Below are 20,434 nucleotides of genomic sequence, written 5' to 3' on the forward strand. Positions count from 1 at the left end.
ACACGGACACACAGCTCCAATTTCTATTCACTTTTTTCTTAATGCACTTTTTTAATTTTAACCTATTTTGCTGTTTTGTGCCAATGAATAAACTGTATATTTAGAACAATTGGTCTGTACACAGACTCCGTCCTGCCCCCACTTAAAGTTATTCCTCCTGGTTATATATGGTGGCTAATTATTAATATTATGTAGTTTGAGCAGAAAATATTGTGGTATCAGTGGATGAGTCAAAAACTCAGGCTGCTCCCGGATCCGAAGGCGCTATAGAGTACAGTATTTTATTTTCTTTGTATACTCTATTATTATGCTATAGTTGCAGCTGGATACCAGCATTAAGATCTCCAAGGGATCCATTTGCACACTTTTGTACAGTTTGTCAGTAAGACCGCTATCCGGAGTGAAAACTTACATTCACTATCCATTTACCTAAGGGTATGTACATTCTCAGTATTGAAAAAGTAACTACTTAATTGTGTATATACTAAATTAGTAATATGGCCTTTCTCCACCACCTAGAAAGTTACCCCTGAGGAAGTCATTTTTTTTGACGAAACGCCTTGGGAGTTTTTTCCTGATTATATCGATTCGACCAACTGACTGCATACAAGCAAAAATGTTTTTACTTTGTTTTTAAATTAATTGTATTAAATACTGTTGTACAGTGACCTGTCGATATATTTTCTTGATCCTTCTGGTGGTGGATCTCCATAAAATAGTGGCGCGCTCTGTCTTCTATCTTTTTTCTTCTATTCCCCACTTCCCCCGCTAACAGGAGGGACTGACAGAGTGCTGCCCAATCTACTTTATCTAGCGCATTGAAAGGGTACCCCACTCTTTGTTCTATATATATATATATATATATATATATATATATATATATATATATATATATATATATAAATCCGGAAGGGCCGTCACTCTGGACTGAAGTGAGCTGAGATGTGTAGCTTGCCCCGGTGCCAGCTTGCAGAGGGCAGCCACAATGAACTGCCCACAGAATACAATGACGAAATGAATGGGCACTCGAGGACTCACAAATGCTGGTGAAATCAAAAGGCCGTGTTTATTCCATAAGTGGTCTTACAGGCGTCAACGTTTCGGGGGCCGGACCCCCGTCGTCAGGACAAAATGCAGACAGGGTGAAGTACAGAATAAAGTGCAAGTGCATGGGTATTTATAAGACATGTTAACAAATAGGCGCTAACTTACCCCCTCCCTGTAGCCGTCCCCCACGAGCATCCACGGGCCGGTTTCCGGAGTCCTGCGCACAGCAGTGACGTCACCACGTTCGGCGGCGTCCAGCTGACCGAGCGTCATCACGGTCGTCATCCCGCGGTGACGTGGGTGGGCTGGGAAAGAGATTGCAGCTCACATTAGCATGAATACAAGTATCGTGCTACAGAAGTCATAAAGCAACAAAGGCATCCATACATACACAAAACTTCAGAGGATGCAAGTGAATAAAAAATGCAAAAAAAACAAGTGGACATGACCATATTATGACTACATAGTGACATCTAGTGGCTAAAAATGAGAAGACATATATAATAAAAAACAAACATTTAAAAAGGGTATACGTATAAAAAGATAACTGCGTGCGGCCCCGAATTGGAGCCGTACTGGGCAAAAGTCAAAGTGCATATACTGGGTGAGGTGCAAACCCTATGGCGTGAGTGGTTTAAATGCAGGGAGAAATACTGAGTCCCTGCTGGGTATCTATAATAAGCAAAAACAGCCCTGTGTGGGGTGATGCAGCCAGCATCACTGTATGCGCATAGCACCAGAAGCCAGAAATTGCAACAACAGAATGCCAGCATCTTGTATATTATATGTTATCCTGGTGTGTCACCTGGACACCGATAAGGCTGGGGGACTGGTGTCACACAGTGGGATGACAAGTACCTTTAACAAGGGGGAGAGAAAAGGAAGAAGGAAGACATGATTGTGTGTTAGTGGACCAAAATGGTTACAAAAAATTATGTAGGCCAAGTGTGTCATTAAGGCCTTTAGGGTGTAGTGTGTCCATTTTGTAAATCCACTTGGACTCAAGCTGCAGAAGCTGTTTGGAACGGTTGCCACCCCGTATGTGTGCCGGCACGTGGTCTATGATCTTATATTTGATCATTGCCATGTTATGTTTGGCCTTGGCGAAATGCCTGGTCACTGGTTGCTCCCCTGAGCCAGAATGAAGGGCTGCCCGTATGGCACAATCGGTCTTGCCGATGTAATGTATTCCACATGGACAATAAATGATGTAGATAACAAATTTAGTCGTGCACGTGAGGGGCCATCTGATTTAAAAAAATTTTACCCGTATAGAGATGTGCAACTTCGGTGCAAGCTGTCATGAAGCTGCATGTTGTGCAGCCTAGGCACCGGTAACAGCCCATTCTGGTGGGTCTGATTTGTCTAGAAGGGGTGTCAAAATTTGTAATCTCGGTCTTGACCAATAGGTCCTTCAAGTTTGGGCCGCGCTTGTAGCTCGGCATCAGCTTGGTGTCTTTGAACACCGGTAGCTCGGGATCCGAACGCACAATTTCCCACCAGTTTTTTACTCTGCTGGTGGTTTCTCGGCTGGCAGAGCTAAAGTCATTAACCCATGGAATACATGGCTTTATGACTTTAGGTGTTGCACCTGTGATAAGAGTGGTGCGCTCACACGCCAGAGCCCTGGCCTTGGCTTTAAGTAGGCCCTGTCTGGGGTAGCCTCTGTCCTCGAACTTCTGCTGCATGATGTCCAGTTGGTGATGGGTTTCAGAGTCGGTATCAGTGATCCTGCATACTCTCAAAAACTGAGTATGGGAGACTCTCCACCGTGTTGCGTGGGTGCGAGCTGTTGTGTCTAAGTATAGTATTGCGATCTGTCTGTTTGACATACAAAGAAGTGTGTGTAAATCCCAAAAATACAAATGTGTAAAAAATAGGCGTATTTCTGCCTACGAATACACCTATTTTTTACGAATCCATTTTGGTACATTTCCCCCGATGTATACATAGTATATATATACACGCTATACTGCTGTTCTGTTCTCAAAGACAACATGAAGCATATATATCACTTGTGGAGCCGATATTTATGGTACAACACGCCCCTGTAATTCTCACATTCATAGAGATCCCACAGCACATCTCCCCCATGTGTTAGAGCCTGACATCTCCGATTTACAAACATGATCATTAGTGATCAGTTTGACCATGTTATTATTGTATACAGAGATCCATATGTAACACACCCGTCCGGATCCCTGTGTTAACACCATACAATTGTCACGCTAGATGCGGTGACATCTTCTTCACATCACTTCTTAAACATTGCTCGGGCAGTAGTCCCGTGGCATCTGAAATTTACACTTCAAACTTGCACCATTTTTTAACATTGTTTTACTGTTTTAATGTAGGTTATTTATGTGCCATTTATGTGTTGTTATAGGCAGAAGCCAAACCCGGATCCTGGAGCGGAGGTTGTCATACAGAAGTGGGCGATACGGTGGGGTCACCATAGCAACCCATCTACAACAGAGGGGAGCGTGATGATGCAGTGAGGCTCCGCCCACTGACATCCGCCCGCACCGGAAGCCGCACTGGACGCAACCGGGACGCTCCACGTATGGGAATGGTGAGTATGCACATGCTGTATGTATTTAAATGTTTGCTGTGTCACCCGCACGCGTTGTACACCTTGACAAAGGGGTATCCAGTCCCCGAAACGTCGGTCACCTCCAATAAACACATTGTTAAGCCCATGGAGTGCCGCTGCCTGCTTGGATAATTCCTTAGATAGATAGATACCAGAAAGAACCCCCACTGGGGGAATAAACAGCACTCACCAGTCTGTAGTTCAATGGAGGTACAACCAGGAGGTAATCCAAAGTTTATTTTCTGCAAGAGAGATCTTCTGACGTTTCGGTCCCCGCTGGTACCTTTATCAAGGCAGCCACTGTGTCAAATAGTCGCAACTTAAATCTGTGTGGGAAGGGGGATATATAGCCTTTGAGTATAAAGAAATATAAAAATATATGATACAGCCAGTACAGGATATGGCGGGTGAGCCAGTGAGAGGGACTATAGAGAGGTAGGGCAGGGGGATCAGAGGCGGTCCTGCAGCGATGCATAACCCACAACAGAGAGAGCCGGCACCGGGAAGAGTGATCCCTGGAGAGGACAAGGGCCTGTGCAGTGCTGTGAGCTGCTGACCTGTAAGGAGCGGAGGCTGCGCAGCTGTGAGACCAGGAATGGCGCCAGGAGAGCCAGGCTCCTCCAAGTCCCCTACTGCTGCCACCTGCCAGAGGGAAGGGAACCGCGCTGCCCCCACTAGCTGCCAACCACAGGAGGAGCCCCAAACCCAGAGAGAACAGAATGATGTGTGCTGCCGAGGTGTCCTACATAGTGCCTGCCTGTGGAGGAGCCGAGAGGGTGAAGACTAGAACCTCAAGGAAGAAGGTGCTGAGGGGGTAAATTACCTGGGAGCACACCCAGCCGGAGGATTCTCCTGAAGTTGCTCCGAAGAAGATAGAGGACGCAGCAAGTGGAGACCAAGGTGCGCAGGCACCGCGAAGGACACCCGCTCTCGAGGAACCAGGACTGGAGGACATGCAAAGGACCCCTAGCTGGAGACCTGTAGAAGCCCCCTCAGTGGTGCGGAGCTGCCCGTAGAGATGCCTGCCCGAAAGTAAGTTAAGAACACGATGTAACATCAAGGACAGGAGCTGCTCAGAGGACAGGTGACAGCCCAGCGGAGGAGAGGATAGAGGAGGATCCCCAGCCTGATAGGAGCCGGGGGTGGAAGCAGAGGCCGACCCAGAACAGCACAACAGGCGGAGCAGAGGACGACCCAGCACCTCCTGCTGCAGGAGCCGAGGACACGGGACACAAGGCAGACGTCAGGCTCATGGCAGATGCTGTGCGGCTGTGGTACAGGTATATGTGCGCTGTTGTGTGTTTATGCTGGGCGTTATGGGTAATAGAGGAGGTTTCTTTTTTAGGATGTCGGTATGTGGTAGACTCGCTAGTTATAGGATGTGTAGTATGCTAGGGTTTGTGGTTATAGTGGATGTATTTGTGTATGCAGGGCACCATTTGCGGATGTACTAAAAGGATGATCACAAAAAGGGATGATCGGGATGATTGCCTGCAGTTCCTATTCGCACCACTAGATGTCACCATTTTTTTTACTTCAACTGAGAATTTGTATGTTGGACACTGGTTGTGTATCCTGGACAGTCGGTAGAATAGGTAATCAGCGCTCAGTATCATTCTGTGGAGTTTTCGTAGCTTCTTAAAAGAAGCTGTAAGCGCTGCACAGGGAGGCCAGGCAGCGTCTCCCCTGTGCACAGTGAGCTGACAGGACGCGCTTCTGTCAGCTCCTGCTGTGCTAGCAGTGTGAGGATTCACTAATGAGAATCCTCACACTGTGCCTACCTAGCTAGTGTAAAAGTTAATAAAATAATAAAAACCCTAACTAACTCTACTCCTTCGGCTGCTCCGGCAGCCCTTTAGAATAGCACCCACTCCAGTGGGCACCTAACACGAACTGAGGAGTCTGGGATGCAGTAGGAGAGGAGCCTACCCTCCAAAAGCTTTAGGATAGGTGCCTGGCTCCTGCGGACCCTCCTACATCCCAATGTGAAGCTGTGTCACCAGGACCATTGAAAGAGAAAAGTATGTGCTGCACATACTTTTTGTACTTGCTTTTCATCGCATTGTATGCACAACGCATGTACAAGGATGAATGCGATGCGTGCTATTTAAGCTCAAAATGCACGCCCGCATCGAGACGTGTATGGGCACCTTAAGTCAGAGAGAACCTGAGAATTCTGACTGGGAAGTGCAATTAACAGGTCAGATGTGGACTGCTGCTTTGAAGTTGGATATCTCCATTTCCCCAGGGCCGATTTTAAAAATGCTGGTATCCCTGGAAAAAGGGGATCCTCAGCTATCAGAGTATGGCCCTTATACACCTGGGGCCCCAGAGCAAGTGCCCATTAAGCCCATACGAAAAGACCGCCCTGGTCCCGGTTCGCTGACGTCATCCGGGGGCGATTATGCTGTGTACACACGGGGGCGATAGGGGCTGAAATAGCTGGGAATATGGTTGCTGAGCGACCATATTGCCAGTGATTGGAGTGTGCACCAGCGATAAATCGCCGGGTGCGCGCTCCCGTTTTCACAAAACGGGACACTGGGCAATATAATCTAGCAATATATTGCCAGCGATCATATTGCCCCGTGTGTACGCACCTTTATTCCTAACAATTTTGCTGCACCCGTCATCTTGAAACGTGCACATGTCCCTTTGTTGATGAATTTACAAGACTGCCTAATTAGAGCAATAATTGATATTTGCGTGGAGATTAATAACAGTATTACAGACACACATGCTATGACCGATAACACACACGTAACAGACTTATTTTAATTTTTTTTCTAATGCACTTTATTTCACATTTATCACTTTTCACTTATGTTTTTAATATTTCGCTGTCCTTAATAAATGATTCAATAAACATCATGTTTTAGCCAATTCTCTGTTTCTTGGGTCACTTTATTAATGTACCTATAACATTAATCAGAACATTAATATATGCTAACCTAGATTGCCCCTTGTAGGAATACTTTATCTTTCTTTGCTTCCAAGTCTAATACATATTCCTGGGTGCGCCTCCCCCATTACCAATTGATACTTAATATAGTAATGCAGGGGTGAGATAGCTATACCAATTACAGGCCGTTCGGATTGATAGCCTCTATCTATTAACCTGTATCAGCGATATCAGATGGTCGACAGTCATCAGGTCGACATACTGCAAAGTCGACATGGGTCTAGGTCGACAGGTCATTAGGTCAACATGGTCTAGGTCGACTGGGTTTTTCACTGGATTTTTGGGGGGTTTTTTGAGCCGACATGTGCCGACAGGCGGAATTTCATGCCCTACCATCCACTAGGGCAGGCGTTCCCAACCACGGTCCTCAAGGCACACCAACAGTGCAGGTTTTAGTGATATCCAGGCTTCAGCACAGATGGATTAATCCAAATCACAGGTACTAATTAAGTCACCTGTGCTCAAGCCTGGATATCATTAAAACCTGTACTGTTGGTGTGCCTTGAGGACCGTGGTTGGGAACGCCTGCACTAGGGTGCGGTGGGAGAATAACATAGCACTCCAAGCACAGCCAGACATGCGAGGGGATGCGGTGCACTTAATCCTGTGTCCATGTTGACTGTGTCGGCATTCGGGTAATAAAAAAAGTACAAAACCCCATGTTGAGCTAGACCAGTGGTAGCCAACCCTAGCCTTCGAGAGCTACCAACAGTTCACATTTTACAGACAACCTAGCTGCTGCACAGCTGCACTCATTAATCACTGGCACATTTTAAAAGATACAGATGGAGCTAATTAGCTCACTTGTGATTCTGGCCCTTATTCTGATTGACGCGGACTTTACCGCATACTTTCGGATCGCGTCTTTACGGCGTCTGCGCATGCGTGGAGAACGCTACGCGCATGTGCCACGCCTTGACTCGGTACCAGTTCGGCCAAATCCCGTACAAAACTGTTCACCGCTATCAGTCGGGAAATATGGGCGTATTATGGGCGTCATGCGGAATGTCACATGGGCGTAGTTTAAAAGTGGGCAAAACGGGGCGGAAACATGGGCGGACACGGGGGAGTACACTTATGTTGGGGGGCGTACATTCGGATACCACTCCGAATGCACGCGATCAAAAGGGGAAGAAATGTGCGGTGTCCACAAGTGTACTATTGCTTTGCGGACACCACTCGTTCATGCGGTAGGCGAACGTACGCCTAATGACTACAAGCATTAACACCTGAACCCAATAGAATCGACTCCTTTACTCATTACTCACTAATAGGACGCTTGTCAGTGCTTTAATTGAAACCATTGCACTTCAATTGCTGTAAGGGTTAATGTGTGCAATGCATGTGTTAGGCATGCTTGTAAGGATATATTGGCATCTAATTGATTCCAATTCCAAATAAGAAGTTTTTTATGAGGATAGGTAATTGAATAAGTGGGTCATGTGATGTATTGCAGAAGATACATAATAGTGGGTTGTTTGGCGTAAATACTCCGCTTACGTGCGGTAGCACCGCTTGGCTCCCGTTCGGATGCGGTATTTCCGAGCATACTCTGTAATACTCTGTAATACCGTGCAGAATCGGAGTGTTTCTCCCGCACACGCATGGTTTGTATGTCGTCCGTAAACACGCCCTGTTCTTAAAGAGTGAGTCCGTCCGAATGCGGAGGACACGTGGGCGTTTCTACGGACGATGGCCGCATGCGGCAAATCACCGTGGCGTGCGGACCGCTCCGTAAGAATGCGGGAATATCCGCACCGATCTGAATAAGGGCCTCTGTGAGGAGACCTGCAAAACATGCACTGTTGGTAGCTCTCGAGGACTAGGGTTGGCTACCCCAGAGCTAGACCATTTTGACCTAATGCTTTTTTGGACCAAATGACCTGTTGACCTTGACCCATGTCGACCTTGCAGTATGTTGACCTAATGACTGTCGACAATCTTTAGGTCGACCATATGATCCTTACCTGTTTCAGCAGGGGCGGATTGGGATGAAAAACCAGCCCGGGAAATTTATGAAAGCAGCCCTAATGGGGGTGGAGTCTGCTGAGGGGGTGGGGTCTGTGAAAGGGGGCGGGATCCCTACTTATAGGGTAGAATTCCAGGTTGCATGCAGTTGCGGCCTTTCTTGCAACTTTTGCTGCAGTTGCATCTGCAGCTATATGCTAATGCCATTACACTGCCCTGGTGCATGGCCGTGCACCAAATATATGGACTGGCCCCGCAGGAAAATACAAACACATTTGCACCAGCAGGAAAAAAAAAACATCAAAATCAATTTGCCCCCCACAGGAATAAACACATTGTCACCCCTCTCCCCCCCAGATAAAACACTGGCTCAAATAGAAAACAATGATATTTACTGATAGCCCAAACAGGTAAAATAAATACATTGACCCCTGACAGGGCAAACATTAACCATTAGCCCCCACAGAAATAAAATAAAAACACATTGAGCTCCACACACACAAAAAAGTGTGGAAAGTATATGTCCCTGGGGTGGGGGTACTGTGGCTAGGAGGACTTGGGGTAGCATGGACAGTGTATGTTCCTGGGGGGGCAGGGATATTGTCGGTAGTGTACAAGTCAGAGAGGTATATACTGGAAGCCAGGGGTTTGAGCGGATAGTGGCTATGGGTGGGTACTGTACAGTGAGGCCTGGAGGGGAGCAGGGGGCAGGCTGGGAGCAGTAGTCGGAAGCAGAGGCAGGCTGGAGTAATAGTAGTGTGGATAAGGGGACAGGCTAGGAGCAGTAGTGGGAAGCAGGGGCAGGCTGGAGTAGTAGTGCAGATAAAGGGACAGGCTAGGAGCAGTAGTGGGAAGCAGGGGCAGGCTGGAGTAGTAATAGAGAAGATAAGGGGACAGGCTAGGAGCCGTAGTGGGAAGCAGGGGCAGGCTGGAGTAGTAATAGAGAAGATAAAGGGACAGGCTAGAAACAGTAGTGGGAAGCAGGGGCAGGCTGGAGTAGTAATAGAGAAGATAAGGGGACAGGCTAGGAGCAGTAGTGGGAAGCAGGGGCCGGCTGGAGTAATAGTAGTGTGGATAAGGGGACAGGCTAGAAACAGTAGTGGGAAGCAGGGGCAGGCTGGAGTAGTAATAGAGAAGATAAGGGGACAGGCTAGGAGCCGTAGTGGGAAGCAGGGGCAGGCTGGAGTAGTAAAAGAGAAGATAAGGGGACAGGCTAGGAGCAGTAGTGGGAAGCAGGGGCAGGCTGGAGTAGTAATAGTGAAGATAACGGGACAGGCTAGGAGCAGTAGTGGGAAGCAGGGGCAGGCTGGAGTAGTAGAAGTGTGGATAAGGGGACAGGCTGGGAGCAGTAGTCGGAAGCAGGGGCAGGCTGGAGTAGTAATAGAGAAGATAAGGGGACAGGCTAGGAGCAGTAGTGGGAAGCAGGGGCCGGCTGGAGTAGTGGGAGTGTGGATAAGGGGACAGGCTGGGAGCAGTAGTGGGAAGCAGGGGCCGGCTGGAGTAGTGGTAGTGTGGATAAGGGGACAGGCTGGGAGCAGTAGTGGGAAACAGCAGCAGGCTGGAGTAGGAGTAGTGTGGATAAGGGGACAGGCGGGAGCAGTAGTGGGAAGCAGGGGCCGGCTGGAGTAGTGGTAGTGTGGATAAGGGGACAGGCGGGAGCAGTATTTGTATGGTTATAGCTAGGCTGCAAAGAATTATTATTAGGGTTAGGCTGAGTTGTGTGTAGAAGTAGGTTTAGGCTGCAGGGGGGCAGGGGGTGTATGGTTAGGTTGTGTGTGTGTTTTTTTTAGTTAGGGTAAGGCCTGTGAGGGATATGAGTAGGGTTAAGGTTAGGCCGCAGGGGTGCGAGTATGGTTAGGGTTAGGCTGTGTGTGTGTGTGGGGGGGGGGGGGGTTTCAGTGGCGTAACTAGAAATTTTGATCCCCTCAGCCAAAAACAATTGGACTGTTTCTTGGCAATTCGGCTCCCAGTGCAAAAAGTAAAAAAACTGGAACAGTGGCCATGGCCTTACAATGGTGTGGTCTCAAAGGAAATGATGTAGAGAGGCAGTGGGTGACAGTGAAAAGGTAACAGGAAGAGGCAAAGAGTGATGTCTAAAAAAGTCAGAGACCAACAGGAGAGAGAGGGAAATGGGGAGATAGTGACAGTCACACCGGGGAAAGGTAGAGGGTGATGTAGTGGACGATGGGGATGGATAGTGGGAGATAGAGTGGCAGTGGTTTACAAAGAGAGACAAAGGGTGATAGAGATAAGCAGTGGGTGACCTCAGGGAGAGAGTAAAAGAGGTAGTAAGTGGATGATGCCAGGGGAAGGCAATGTGTGACAGAGGATGGCAGGTAGAGGCATTGGATGACAGAAGAGAGAGGTGACAGAAATAGAGAGTGGGGAAAGAGGAGGGAGGGGGGGAGAGGGGACAGAGGGAAAGAAGGGAAGGGGGTAAGAGGGGAAGGGTGGAGTGGGATAGAGGGGAATGGATAGGGAGAGAGGCGGAGAGAAGGGTAAGAGGGGGAGAGAAAGGAGGGAGATAGAAAGAGAGGGGTAGAGGGAAATGACGACTGTCGTCTCTCCTCCACCCTGATCACTGCTTCCCATGCTAGAGTACAGGACTTTGCCCGTGCTGCACCCCCTCAGTGGAACGCACTCCCTCGCTCCATTAGACTCTCCCCGACCTTGCAAAGCTTCAAACAGGCACTGAAAACTCACCTATTCATCAAAGCGTACCCTTCCACTGCATAAACCAGCTGGTTCTCCGACCCCCTGCCTGTTTACATCCTGCTATCTAACCACCACCCACTCGCTTGCACCTCTTGCAATCTGTCTGTCTCCCCTTCCTACTAGATTGTAAGCTCCTCTGAGCAGGGCCCTCTTCCCTCCTGTTGTCAAAGCCCACTTCTCTTCACATTTCACTCACAGCTCTCCTATACTCCAACACTCAGTGACCATCTTTGTCCGCATACTCCTCTCCATCATTGGCATCAAGCCTCTAGTTGTATGTTGATTGAGTCCTCACTACTTATATCCAAGCTGTAATGTGTATTGATCTGTGGCGCTCTTTATTTGTACTGTATTTTTGTTATTTATTCAATGTTATGCCAAGCTTTGTCTCCCTGTATTGTTCCTTTGTACGGCGCTGCGAAACACTTGTGGCGCCTTATAAATAAAATTATAATAATAATAATGGAGAGGGAGAGACAAAGTAAAAGAGGATGAGAGGGAGGGAGATAGAGAGGCTAAGGATGTAGAGAGAGAGAAGGGGGGAGGAGGAGAAGGAGAGAGAGGAAGAGAGAGAAGGGAGAGAAGGAGAGGAGAGAGAAGGAGAGGAGAGAGAAATAGAGAGGAGGGAGAAATCAGCTGTAAAGGAAAGGAGAGAAAGGAAAAGAGTGACGGAGGGGTGGATAGAGATAGAAAGGGAGAGTCGGAGAGAGAGAAAGAGGGAGTTATGTAACATTGGTGCAAGTGTGGTGTGAAGCAGCTTGTGAGGTAGAGGGCCATACTGCCACATCCTAAGCTGCGCTCGACCCCCCGACTTACCTCCGGCTGTCAGCTCCAGGCTGCTGCACAGCTCCTGCTTCTAGTTGCCAGCTCCCGGCAGCTGCGAGTGTCCGATCCGATCTCCAGGCTCGTGCTTCTAGATATCAGCTTCCAGCTAGCACCAGGTTCATACCTCAGCTCCTGACTCTTGCTTCTGGTGTCAGCTTCAAGCAGCTTTGTGGGTCAGGCTCCCGTCTCTAGCTGTCTGCTTCTGGTTCCCGCAAGGTTCAGACCGCAGTTCTTGTCTCTGGTGTCAGCTGCAACTTAAACTAGATTTAAAAAAAATAAGCACCTAAATGACGGGGGGATGTTAGCGTAAAGTCCCTTACAGCCCTACCACAGAAGGCATTCTATACGGCATAGTCTACCCTCACAACACAGGACCCCAGACTCTCCCCTTACTATGTAGCATCCATCACCCCTCACCCAGCACAGCACCCCTCATTTAAAACCCCTCTTCAAGCACAGCACAGATCACAGCAGAGCACCCATCCCTGTATGCCATCTCGCCACACTCACCAACCCTGTTCCAGCACAACACAGCAACCAACACCTATCCCAGCATGTCAGCACCCCTAACCCTTCTTCCTGCACAGCAACCCCCACCTACCAGCACCGCACAGATCACAGCAGCAGCACCGATCTCCCTACACAGCACTCAGTGGCGGAACTAATGTCTAGTAGGCCCAGGTGCAAACATATGTTTTAGGCCCCCACCAACCTGCCTCCCACCACAGGACGTCAGCCGCCCGCCCAGGTCTAGGACCTGACTCCGCAAGTCTAAGCCAACCAGAATCAGGTCCTACAGTATATCTCTACACTGAAAGAAATCACTACATTACAGTACATTGCCCCCACTCCTCTACACTACATTGCCTCCACTCCTCTACACTACAGTACATTCCCTCAATATGCAGCACTATATCACTACACTGTAAATGCTACACTACAGTGACATTACAGCTTGTCTTCACTCCCTCCAGCTCAGTGGCCAAAGTCTGCAGTATGCTGTGCCCTGACCCTGCTCTTACACCCCCCCGGGAGCCCAGCTTCTGCCTACTGCACCTATACTGTTAGCTGAAATATAAGTTACAAAGCATGGAGACGCAGTTGGTTAGACACATCATCTCACCGCTGGCCATGCCCAGAGCCCCATTCTGCCTGTATCAAAGCATATGACAGCTCTGGGATGGGGGAAGGGATTAAGCAGATTAAATGGGAAGGTGGGTTGCACTGTGGCAGAGGAAATGCAGATGGCATGCCTGCCCTGCAGAAACTGTCCCTTAAAGCAGTGGTTCCCGACCCTGGTACTCAAGTACCCCCAACAGTGCACATTTCCAGGTCACCCAGCAGGTGCACTCATTATTCAGACACGTTTTAAAAGATCACAGGTGGAGCTAATTATGTCACCTGTGATTCTGTGTGGAGACCTGGAAAATGTGCACAGTTGGGGGTACTTGAGGACCAGGGTTGGGAACCACTGCCTTAAAGGATGGCCTCCCCTTTTCTCCTTCAGTCTAAACTGCCCCCTCCTTCTTTGGCTACTGTACTCTAATGCATGATCCAGATGAAAAAATGACAGGGGGTGCACTGTAATTGGGGGGAGAATGGTTACTAGTGTGGCTAGATACGGGAGTATGGAGGAGGATTAGTGGGAGAAACAAGAGGAGAGAGAAGGAATAGTGGGTGGATGGAGCAGGAGAGAGGAGGAAGAGTGGGTGGATGGAGCAGGAGAGAGAAGGAATAGTGGGTGGATGGAGCAGGAGAGAGGAGGAAGAGTGGGTGGAAGAGCAGGAGAGAGGATGAATAGTGGGAGAGTAGGAGAGAGGAGGAATAGTGGGTGGGTGGATGAGCAGGAGAGAGGAGAATTATGGTGTACATTGGGGCAGTGGGGCCAGGGATGGTAATCTCAGAGCAGCTAGGTGCCATTTTGCAGTGCCAGGGTCCTGGCTGAAAGCACCCCATTACAGCTGCTGTAATTGAAATGGGCAGGGGAGGGCAAACTAACATGCACACACAGTGACAAACACACTGTACAGTGGAAGTGCATTACCTGTCAGTACCCCGATGAATCATACCCTCAGCCACCACCTTTATAGAACTGGAGCTTCATTCTTCTGACACAGGAAGTTCAGCAGCACGCAGCAACAGCCTGTGCAGGGAGAGTGTAGAGTGGAGCCCCCAGGCATACAAATCAAGTGAGGAACACATTCGATCCCTGCCTGTTCTGCTTGTCACCAAGCCGGCTCCTCTGGCTGCTGATCCCCCGAGGTAGGCACCCGACCGCTGCAGCGCTGCTTCTGATTCCCAGCAGCAACCATCGCCCTGAAGTGCGGATTCTTCAGTAATGTCCACAGCTGTGTCTGCTTTCATTGCCGCTTTGAGTGCCCTACTCAAAGCATCAATGAAAGCAGACACAGCTGTGGACATTACTGAAGCATCCGCACTTCTCTCTCCCAGCAGCCGCTCACATACATTTAATTTTTTGCGCGGCTTCAGAGCTCCGCTGGCGGGGAGAAGGGTGGCGCCGCAAAACCCGGAAGTGTGTCAGTCGGGCTGTAAGCACCGCGGGAGGTGCTGTGTGCGGCCGCACATGCGGACCATCCCTCCCGCGGCCATTTCAACTTCGGCCACAGCCGCGGCCATGTTTATTCAGGGCATTTTGCTGCGGCCGCGGCCGGTAACCGCGGAGATGGCGGTTTGGTGGCCGCGGCCCAGCCAGGGAGGGTGGGCGGCCGCTATGACTCTAAAATGTGCCGGCCCACCGGGAAACGGCCCGGTTTCCCGGTGGGCCAATCCGCCCCTGTGTTTCAGCAATTTCTCTCCTGGGAATGGAGAAATATCTGTGTTTAGAGCCAGACTAGAATCACGTCTGCCCGCAGACAATAGATCGGGTATCATTTTTTTATTTTTTTTTATGTATGTTTGACAAAGGCCATACACTTCACTGGAGGCGAAGATCCGCAGACGAAGGCCAGAGCATACAGCTAATTGCTGCCAATCCTACTATTAAAAAAGAAAAAGGAATGTATTGTATACACAGAACATCGAACATGCCTTCCAACTTTTACCAATAGATCAGTGGGACCTGCATGCAGCTGGCCCTGGAAAGGGGCGGGGCTATGTGCAACGGGGGCGGGACCGGGCATCGAGGCCCCGGGTTTTCCATCCTCTTTGCCAGCGTACCCAGCCCCGTCTCTCCTTGCTGCGCACGGCACCTATCCAGCAATCACCGGCTGCTCCACAAAGCAGAGCAGCCATGATCACCTCCCCTCAAGGGACATCAGGGCAGGCTCCAAATAGCGGGACCATACCACTGTAATCAGGACAGTTGGGAGGAATGCTATAAATACATTATCATGTAGCGCCTATTATTCCTGTTGTCCGACTCTACCTGTATGACTACATGTGAAGGAAAACACAGAGGCTGCTTCTTTTGCCCAACGTTTGGGAATTTATGCTATTTTAGTTTTCGGAACTTGTCTCCTGTCCTACATAACAGTTTATAGACGCTGTGACCAGGGGTGAGGGTCATTAAGTCGACAGTAATTAGATCTTTTGGTCGGCAGTGAAAAGGTCTACATATGAAAAACATCGACCTGGTTTAAATTGATGCTGAAAACGGTCGACACAATCCAAAAGGCTGCATGAAAAAGGTCAACACAGGAATAGGTCGACATGAGTTATTAAAGAAAATTGTGTATGTGGAAATCTGCTGACACGGGCACTGTATAAGTGTACAGCGACACGGACACACAGCTCCAATTTCTATTCACTTTTTTCTTAATGCACTTTTTTAATTTTAACCTATTTTGCTGTTTTGTGCCAATGAATAAACTGTATATTTAGAACAATTGGTCTGTACACAGACTCCGTCCTGCCCCCACTTAAAGTTATTCCTCCTGGTTATATATGGTGGCTAATTATTAATATTATGTAGTTTGAGCAGAAAATATTGTGGTATCAGTGGATGAGTCAAAAACTCAGGCTGCTCCCGGATCCGAAGGCGCTACACCCCACGCCCCTGAAACAGCAGACACTGGAGGAGGATTCAAACCCGTGGTGGCTCAGCCTGAGTGGCTGTCCCAGACGCTGAACTAACGGTACACGCCACTGTACCAGCCACTCATACACGGACTGTTCGTGTATCTCGTAGCTACAATGCAGTGACGTCATTCACGCTGTGCCGCACCATCGCCACCTATTGGCAGCTGCTGGAACTACACCTGGCACATAATGCATCGTCATCACTGCTGCTCCCCCTACATGAGCACTCTGCCGGCTGTTCTGATGGAGGCAGTCACTGACTGGGACGCCATGCCCCTGCGTAGAAGAAGCGGCTGGTAAGTGCACATGTGCAGAACACCCCCTGAGCATTGAGCAACCTGTGGGTGAGGACTGGAGCTCAGTCTGTATGTTGGTCATGTATGTGACTCCCACAGGGCTGCTGCATGGTGCTCCTGGGGATATCTATGTGTATGGGCATACCAGTGTATCCTCAGCAGCGCTACTCTATGGCTCAGGTTGTAATATCTCAGCCCCAGTGCTGTCTGCATTATTATACACTGTATATTATCTATCTGCTTTCCCAAAGTGTGACACAGGTGTATATAGACCAGATTATAATCTATGGGAAGCCTCTGTGTGTATACCATATGTTCTCTCTCTGCTGCAGTAGCTATGCGCGCTTTGCTATGTTCTATGATAATAAACACATGTGAGTGTAATGGTAAATATGTGCCCGGCATGCCAATGTGGTGAGATACAGGTGAGCCAAACCGTACTGGCTAGCAAACTGCACGTAGCCATTAGTGCAGATGTAGGATAACTGGGCATACTGTATATAGGCTGGGATCACTGCTGCGTTCAGGTGACACCAAGTACATGTCACCCGCCGGGATTGCTTGCTGGATGGTTATACAGGGATTATTGTCACATTAGTTATACTGTAGTCTAAAGTGTATACTGTATTATCTACCATCCTAATGGGGCATACACACAGGGGGCGGGATGTACTAAAGGGAAAATGTGATAAAACGGGGGTTTTACCGCATTTTCCTATGTACCATTATCCGTCCGCCCCATCTCCGCCTGGCAGGGTCTCTCAACCTCTGGGTGGCGATACCCTATAGATGCCTATGGGCTTCTATCGCCGCCCGCCGTCCTTGCGACCCATCCTCCATCGATCTACTCCTCCCTTAGCAGGTGTCACAGCCGGGAGGACATCCGGCTGTAGGGAGGAGGAGGAGAGGCAGGGGGACACTGACAGCCGCCAGGATGTGACGGAGACCCCCGCACACCACATTACAGGTATCGCGGGGGTCTCCGTCACCACAACCCGATGCTAGCCGCATATGTTAGTACATATGCGGTAGCATCGCGGCGGCTGGCGATTTACATTAATACATCCCGCCCAGGGGAATATGAGGCTTATTTCTAAGTGATCTGACTAGATCGCTTAGAAATGAAAAAAGGATCACTCCACGTGTATACCCTCTGGTGATGACGATTGCGCGGTCCCGCGCGTCGCTGTTGCCTGACTAGATTTACACTGCATCCAGTTATAAATCTAGTCATCGCCAGTGTTCTCACACCAGAGAACACTGGCGATGACAGATTGTTCAGCACACAATGCTGAGCCATCTATGCTTAACTGCAAACTTAGCACAGAGGCTCACTTGCACTGTGTGTGCACAGCTTTAGGGATGGACGTCTTTGCAATTGATGACAATAGTGCATACACACTATTGTGCAATGGATGACCATCAATGTTTTTACCTATTGATGGTGATCCATTTTCTTTGACTGATTGGATTGTGGGCCAATCAAAACATGTAGGCGGTGCTTCATGAGTGTTGGGGCAGAGCTATGCTGGTGGTAAGGGTTGCTGGTCTTACTGTACTGCATATTAAAATAATAATAATAAAAAATATATATATAATTTATGTAAGGTGCTAAACAACATATAATGGTGATTCAATTGTTTTGTGCACCCGTAGCTCTTGCCTAATGTAGTGGGAGCTAAAGAATTGTTCGCAGCACTTGCCCTGGTCTTGTTGGCTGCATTTTTGCGCCCTAAATAAACTAGATGCAGCTTATTGCCCTACTGTGCGCGAAGGGTGCGAGGAGAAATCCAGGTGACGTGCAGCCTGGGAGTCGGGTCACCAAACAATTGACTTTGATTTTAAAGCTCGTTTGTCACTGAGCGCCCTTTAGCTGTTTTGAAACTACACATCCCAGCATGCCTTGCCATAGTTTTAGTATTCCCTAATAGCAGAACTGTGGCAAGGCATGATGGGACTTGCAGTTTCACAACAGCTGGCGGGCCATAGTTTGGACATGATTGGTGTATTGGGTTCGTTAGCTGTTCACTAGCCTTTTGCACAAACCACTTTGGCACATATGGAGATGTAATCTCTTTATTAGTCTTTTTATTAGTCTTGCACTCTACTATTACATATAATGCATGCCTTGACACCGTTTCACCGTTCGTGACACCCAAAATGTCGTTAAAATATTTGTTCCAACCAGATTGTTGCTCGGAAAATGTCCAAACTTTTTTTATTTCTTTACATTTTTGAAATACACAAAAAAGGGATTTTTGTAAGAACTTACCGTTCGAATCCCTTTCTCTGATATGGTCCTGGTGACACAGCTCAACACTGGGATGTAGGAGGGTCCGAAGGAGCCAGGCACCTATCCTAAATCTTTTAGAGGGTAGGCTCCTCCCCTACTGCATCCCCGGACTCTTCAGTTCAATCTTTCAAAGCCACTGGAATACATTAACTCAGTACAAACGCCTGCACATATTATATGCACATTTTTTAACAATAACTGTTACTTTAACCAATTAAACCTGAACATCATGAACACTGGCATACTTACTGAGCGTAAGGGAGGGATCGCTGTGTCACCAGGACCATATCAGAGAAAGGGATTCGAACGGTAAGTTCTTACAAAAATCCCTTTTTCTCTTTCAATGGTCCTGGTGACACAGCTCAACACTGGGACGTTCCAGAGCCGGTCCTTTGTGTGGGTACGCTCAGGTCTGCAGCTCTCATCACTGCTCGCCCGAATGATGCGTCCTCCGACGCGAACTCATGGAACCTATAGAATTTGGCAAAGGTATGAACAGATGACCAAGTGGCAGCCCTGCAAACCTGCTCAGCTGTTGCCCCATGTCGAACCGCCCAAGAGGTGGCAACTGACCTGGTGGTATGCGCATTTATCCTTGCCGGAACAGGCCTTCCAACTTTAGTGTATGCAAAAGCTATCACAGAGCGCAACCACCTAGCAATGGTCTGCTTAGATGCCGGCCAACCAATCTTGTGTATGTCATACAACACTAACAAGGTGTCAGTCTTTCTGACACTCTTAACTCTGTCCACATAAATGCGTAATGCACGCACAACATCCAAATTCCTCAATTTGTCCCTTTTTCTAGAACCCTCTGGGGGTTGAAACACAGGTAGAACTATCTCCTGGTTTAGATGGAAAGCAGAGACTACTTTTGGTAAAAACTGAGGTACCGTCCGAAGAACTGCCCTATCCTCATGAAATATCAAGAAAGTAGACTTGCATGACAATGCTCCTAACTCTGACACCCTCTTCGCTGATGCCACTGCCAACAAGAATACCAGCTTCCATGTGAGAAACTTAAGGTCCGCCAACCTTAATGGTTCAAAAGGTGCCTTCTGAGGCGAGAGAGAGAGAGAGGGTGAGGCGAGAGAGAGAGAGAGGGTGAGGCGAGAGAGAGAGAGAGAGAGGGTGAGGCGAGAGAGAGAGAGAGGGTGAGGCGAGAGAGAGAGAGAGGGTGAGGCGAGAGAGAGAGAGGGTGAGGCGAGAGAGAGAGAGAGGGTGAGGCGAGAGAGAGAGAGAGGGTGAGGCGAGAGAGAGAGAGAGAGAGGGGGTGAGGCGAGAGAGAGAGAGGGTGAGGTGAGAGAGAGAGAGAGAGAGAGAGGGTGAGGCGAGAGAGAGAGTGGAGAGAGAGGGTGGAGAGAGAGAGAGGAGAGAGAGAGAGGGTGGAGAGAGAGAGAGAGAGAGAGGGTGGAGAGAGAGAGAGGGTGGAGAGAGAGAGAGAGGGTGGAGAGAGAGAGAGAGGGTGGAGAGAGAGAAAGAGAAAAGGAGAGGGGGTGTGGAGGAGGGGAAGTGAAGGAGAGGAGGGGGGAGTGGAGGAGCAGAGAAGGGGAGGGGGTGCGGAGTATAGGAGGTGAGCAGGAGGGAAGCGAGAGGAGGAGGGGAAGCAGAAGAGGAAGGGGAGCTGAGGAGTGAGAGGAAAAAAGAAAGGAAAGTAGGGGAGGGGGTGAGGAGTATTGGAAGCAAAAGAAAGGAGG

General features: G+C 48.8%; 1 long non-coding RNA gene across 1 annotated transcript in view; it reads right to left on the minus strand.

The window, feature by feature from the left end:
* Positions 1 to 20,191: 20,191 nt before the first annotated feature.
* LOC146056553 (uncharacterized) overlaps positions 20,192 to 20,434 on the minus strand; it is a 4,803-nt gene continuing 4,560 nt past the window's right edge. Inside the window, exon 3 of the long non-coding RNA XR_014469336.1 lies at positions 20,192 to 20,434. This exon is cut by the window's right edge and continues 323 nt beyond it. This is a non-coding gene — a long non-coding RNA (uncharacterized LOC146056553).

This window comes from Crinia signifera, unplaced genomic scaffold, assembly GCF_055691185.1.
Source record: "Crinia signifera unplaced genomic scaffold, ASM5569118v1 HAP2_SCAFFOLD_813, whole genome shotgun sequence".
In the NCBI taxonomy this organism is placed as follows: domain Eukaryota; kingdom Metazoa; phylum Chordata; class Amphibia; order Anura; family Myobatrachidae; genus Crinia; species Crinia signifera.